This window comes from Coenobita brevimanus, chromosome 40 (genome assembly GCF_032717465.1).
Source record: "Coenobita brevimanus isolate Jiangsu-jjx chromosome 40, ASM3271746v2, whole genome shotgun sequence".
NCBI classification, from domain to species: Eukaryota; Metazoa; Arthropoda; class Malacostraca; order Decapoda; family Coenobitidae; genus Coenobita; species Coenobita brevimanus.
This window is the reverse complement of record NC_136993.1, coordinates 38857283-38863219: the sequence shown is the minus strand read 5'-3', so window position 1 is coordinate 38863219 and position 5937 is coordinate 38857283.

Below are 5937 nucleotides of genomic sequence, written 5' to 3'. Positions count from 1 at the left end.
TCGCGAAAATTGAAAATTGTGCAAATTAAATTGAAAATTGTGCAAATTAGGGACCTTGCAATGTTGCTCCTTTAATATACGTCTCCGGGAAATGAGTGCACATCATGTGAGGCCGTGAATTCACATCTCCAGGACGGGGCGGGTTAAGTAGATAATCTTCGTTCACTTTTTGCCATGCGATGACAGGAGAGGTAAAATTAGTATGGGACTATTTTTATTTGTCTTGGAAATATTAACGGTCTCTCACACATGAGTGAAGTATAGAGTCCTGCAAGCTACCTCTCTCTCTCTCTCTCTCTCTCTCTCTCTCCCTCCCTCCCTCTCTCTCTCTCTCTCTCTCTCTCTCTCTCTCTCTCTCTCTCTCACCCATGTTGCTTGCCTCCTTCTCCCTACTACCTGCCAGTTCCATGGCCAGTCTCCTTCTGAGCTCAGATTCCTACATTCTCGTGTGACAGAGGTCGTGTATCACGTGTGCTTTACTGTCGTGGAAGCTTCTAGAATACTGTATGTCTGTGTGTATGTACTGCTTTCGGTGCATGATCAACATTCCTTCACTTAAAGAGTTGCAAACTAATATCCCGTTCCCACACCTTGTCTGGTGCTCTGTCTATCTATCTATCTATCTATCCATCATGCTTTCTGTTATGATTTGTATTTATATTATGGAGTCTTGACATCACTTGGTCACACAGCTGGCAGTCCTCCGACAGCAATCATCATTGATACATGCTAATCTATTAATATATAATATTCTTCTTCTTCACTCTTAATACATAATATTCTTCTTCTTCACTCTTAATACATAATATTGATTATAATGTTGATTATAATATTCATGGTAATATTCCAATGATCCAATAATATTACATTTTAATTAGGTTGTATACATAATTGAATAAATGCACTATAGTTAAATTGATTGTATAACATATTGTATAATGTGTATGTATAACAGACATATGCATATAATTGTGCAATGTTAATACTGCTAGGTCATTACATTAATATTGAGTTATCCCTTTAGTAATGTCTAATATTTCACCTAACGTGTGATGATTCTGGTAATACAGAATTATGATAACATTGTATGAATTGTTACATATTATTGTAGTAACACTGTGGTAATGCATAACTGTACAATTGTATGAATTGTTACATAATATTGTGGTAATGCATAACTGTAACATTGTATGAATTGTTACACAATATTGTGGTAATGCATGACTGTAACATTGTATGAATTGTTACATAATATTGTGGCAATACATAATTGTAACATTGTATGAATTGTTACATAATAGTGTTGTAATGCATAACTGTAACATTGTATGAATTGTTACATAATACTGTGGTAATGCATAACTTTAACATTGTATGAATTGTTACATATCGTTTGTAGTTACATAATTGTAGCAAGTTTAACATAATGCACCATTTGTCGTTACATAATTGTTACATATTGTTTGTAGTTACATAATTGTAGCAAGTGTAACATAGTGCTACGGTGCGAGTAGATGGTGAGCTGAGTGAGTTCTTTGATCTCAATGTGGGACTGAAACAGGGTTGTGTAATGTCTCCATGGCTGTTTAATATATACATCGATAGGGTTGTAAAGGAGGTGCAGGGTAGGGCAGTGGATGTGGGGGTGGCTCTAATGAATGAGGGTGAGATTTGGAAGATTCCGGTGTTGCTGTTTCCTGATGATACGGTAGCCTACTGTTGAGTGAAGATGAATGGGAGTTGCAAAGTTTGGTGAATGAATTTGGGACAGTGTGTAGGAGGAGGAATCTGAAAGTTAATGTAAACAAAAGTAAAGTTATGGTGTTTGAGAGGAATGAAGTCACAGAGTGTGCAGTGAGGTTGGATGGTGAGGATATGGAGAATGTAAGTGCATTCAAGTATTTGGATAGTGTGATGAGTAAGGATGGAACTTTGGGGGATGAAGTGCGTGAAAGGGTACAACAGGGAAGGAAGGTTGTTGGTACACTGAAAGCAGTGATGAGAAATAGGGAGGTGAGTATGGAAGTTAAGAAGTCACTGCATGATAGTATTGTGATCCCTACCCTGACGTATGGAAGCGAGGCATGGACCTTGCAAGAGGGGAACAAGTCAAGAGTGAGAGCAGTGGATATGAGTTACTTGAGAAGAGCATGTGGAGTGACGTGGAGGGACAGGTTGACGAATGAAGAAGTGAAGGAACGTTGTGGGGTGGATGTGGATGTGGTTGAGAAGATTAGGAGAAATACACTGAGGTGGTTTGGACATGTGAAGAGAATGGAGAATGAAAAACTGACTAAGAGGGTGTATGTAGGTGAGGTGGAGGGAGGGAGAGGGAGAGGTAGGCCGAGGATGAGATGGAGGGATGGAGTTGAGAAGTATATGAGGGAGGGGGGGTGAGTTGGGGGCGGATAGTCAAATGGTGGGTGACAGAGCGACTTGGAGGCGTTTTGTCTGCGGCCACCCTTTGTGGGATTAGGGCGTCGGGCTATAGATAGATAGATAGTAACATAGTGCAATCGTTTGTCGTCACATAATTGTAATAATTGCAGTCCTGACATCACTAATCCGGTCTTGCTGCGGTCGATGATAGTGATGATGTGCCATGCCACTGGCTCGTGGAGACCATTTGTTTTTTGTTTCACTTATAGAAGGAGTTTATGTGGTATTTTGGCATTTGCAGTAACACACCTATTTTCATTTGTTTGTTATGTGATCTTACTTTTTTTTTTTTTTTTTTGTAATGGATTTTCTATAGTTTGTTTCTCTTCGTTTGATTACGCTTTTTCGGTGTTGTCCGAGGTTGCATAATTGCTGGCTAATTCCCTTGGGACCCTTTTTTAAGGTTTAGTTTATATTGCACAGATATTATTGAAAATGATATGATATAGCCCCATACTTTGTTATTTTATATAAAAAATGTATTTATACATTATATACAGCATTAACTATATACACTGAATTGTTGTTCACTTGTACCTATCGTGGGCAATATGTGTGTCAGCACTGTATGGAAATTTTTGTCTTCACGGTTGTACGGAAGATGTTGTTCATTCTTGCTAACATCATTTGTGTTGCCATTTTTTTTCCTTGTAATTCCACTAGGTAGCTTTAAGTAATAAATGTTTAATACAGTTCTTTTAATCGCTCACTGAGTAACTGTGATAGTATATTTTCTTTATTACTTTGTGGATGTACAGCTGTATGTATGAAACACTTATTTTATGTAGGTATAAATGGTAACACTGGTTGGTAGTATATAAATGCTATAATAAATGAATGAATATATACAGTGTAGAATATTTATTATTGGTGCAAGTATTTGATGATTGAATTATGAAGATAACTGAATTAGGTATATGTATGTAAGTTGTAACTATACAGCATGTTTTATATGTTTGTGCAGAAGGTGTCTATCACTGTGTCTATCATTGTGTATTGTATAAATGAACTAACTATGTAACTTACTAATTTTTACCGTGGTGGGAAAGATGTGAGTGGTGTTGCACGTGGTGATAGCGTTGTCCTTCACCGGTTGATTGACGTGTTGTGGGGTGTCAGACACACGTTGATGGGCATGGCGTCGTCTCAGCAAACACGTATGGTGACGTCGACTTCCCACACTGGTAGCTGTGGTGAGTAAATGAGTAGTGGCGAGTAACTTGAGTGAAGATGAGTGAGTAAGACGGGTTGTGAATATGGTCTTGGTAGCTGCCACGTCGTCTTGACCTCTGTGAACCTGCGTCAGCGGTGGAGGTAGGTGGAGGTAGGAGAGAGAGGAGGGTGAGGTCAGGTGGTTGTGAGTTGTAATTCGTGTCTTGCTCTTCATTTGCTTGTTTTGTTTTTCTTTCTCGATGTATTCTCTGTCCTTTTTTCTTGTGATTTATTCGTTGTGGGATGAAGAATGTCACTGCTTGTAGGTGCGTGTAGAAGATTACAGAGACGACTCGTAGAGTTGTTACTTGTAGTTGATCGTAAATGGTTGTAGTTCATTGGCTCATCTTAGAAATTGCAAGATTGTTTGTATCAATATTTTGTTAAACTACTGGCAAGGCGTTGTTTGACCTCTTCACCTCTACATCAACGTGATGATCGGGTAGACGGAGGGGGGGGTTGGAGAGAATACTGTCAGGAGCTGGTTGTGAGTTGTTGGTTGTAAGAGGTATTGTTTGTTTTCAGTCTTGATAATGTAGAATCAACTGTACACTCGTAGGCTCGTAAGCTTGTAGACTCATAGGCTTGTAGCTTGTATTTTGTAGGAATTCACTGTAGAACTGAAGCTAATCTTGGTTAGCGTCTCGCCTGCTTTTGTGAAAATTCACTGTAGATTCGTAGACGAGGTTCGTATGTTCACTGCCGCCATATCTTACAGGAACTTTGTAGTTTCTTGTAGTGTGTTTTGTAGATCAGTTATACATATATTAGACTCATGGACGAGCGGTTGTTATATGTGAATAGTTTTGTAAGCAGATATTCTTCGTTCCCTTTTTGTCATGCAATGACAGGAGATGTAAAGATTAGTATGGGACTGTTTTTATTTGTCTTGGAAATATTAACAAAGTCTCTCACACACGAGTGAAGTATAGAGTCCTGCGAGCTACCTCCCTGTCTCGCTCTCTCTCTCTCTCTCTCTCTCTCTCTTTCTTCCACCTTCTCGCCCATGATGCTAGCCTCCATCTCCCTACTACCTGCCAGTTCTATGGCCAGTCTCCTTCTGAGCTCAGATTCCTACATTCTCGTGTAGCAGGGGTCGTGTCACGTGTGCTCTACTGTCGTGGAAACTTCTAGAATACTGTATGTCTGTGTGTATGTACTGCTTCCGGTGCATGATCAACATTCCTTCACTTAAAGAGTTGCAAGCTAGTATCCCATTCCCACACCTTGTCTGGTGCTCTGTCTATCTATCCATCATGCTTTCTGTTATGATTTGTATTTATAATGTGGAGTCCTGACACACCTTCTTACTCTTTACTCGTTTCTGGTTACTTGATCATAGAATTGTAGGCTTCTTGAGATGCTTGTGGTTTCTTTTACAGTGTTTAATTGTAGTTTCTTACTATATGGTGCGAACTTGTAGCTGATCTTGGTTACGTCTCACCTGCCTGTAGTTTACTTGCAGAATTGTAATATCTTGTGTTGATTGTGGCACTGCTTCTTAAATTGTTTGCTGATTGTTGAGAGAAACATCAATCGTCTTTCATTTATTGTTGTTGTTTATCGATCTAAAGGTTCAGGAGAGTAGTCTACTGCTTATAAACTTGTTAGGCATGGCTTGAATGCAGTCGGTTCGTTTTTGCCGCTAGCCACCAAAATAATATAACAAACTTGTAGTTGATTATATCGTAGCCATAACCGAGCTGCACTTAACAGAGAGTTAATTTGTAGGAGATAAGGTTAGTTGTACTTATCGTTCATGATAGGAGAAAGGTAAGATTAGTACTGGGGTTTGTTTGTAGTTTATTTCTTCAAAGGGGATATCTCAGAATTTATACTAAGTATGTCTCACAACAGCGTATTGAGGTGAATGTGTTTTTTGCCTGCTAACTTCACGAGCCTGCCCCATTCCCCATTGTGCTTCTCTCTAGAGTCTAGACCCCCTTTTCGCTCTCTCTCCTGGCTCCTTTTTTTTTTTATGAAAGGAACGAGGAATAGGCTAGGAGCCTGGAATAACGGTTCTTTTCAAGAAAAACAAAAACAAAAAACAATACAAAAGAGAGCCAAATTCAAGAACTGTTCATTTTGAGATGCCTGGACACACTGCGTTTGAAAGATTGGAGGTCATAGGAAGTAGGAAATACAGACAAAGGGAGACTGTTCCAGAGTTGACCTGTTGCATAAATGAAGGACTAGGAATAATGGTTAACTCTTGCATTAAAGAGTTGAACAGAAAAGGGATGAAAGTTTGTTCCTAGACGGGTGCTATGCACCAGTCGTAGAGAT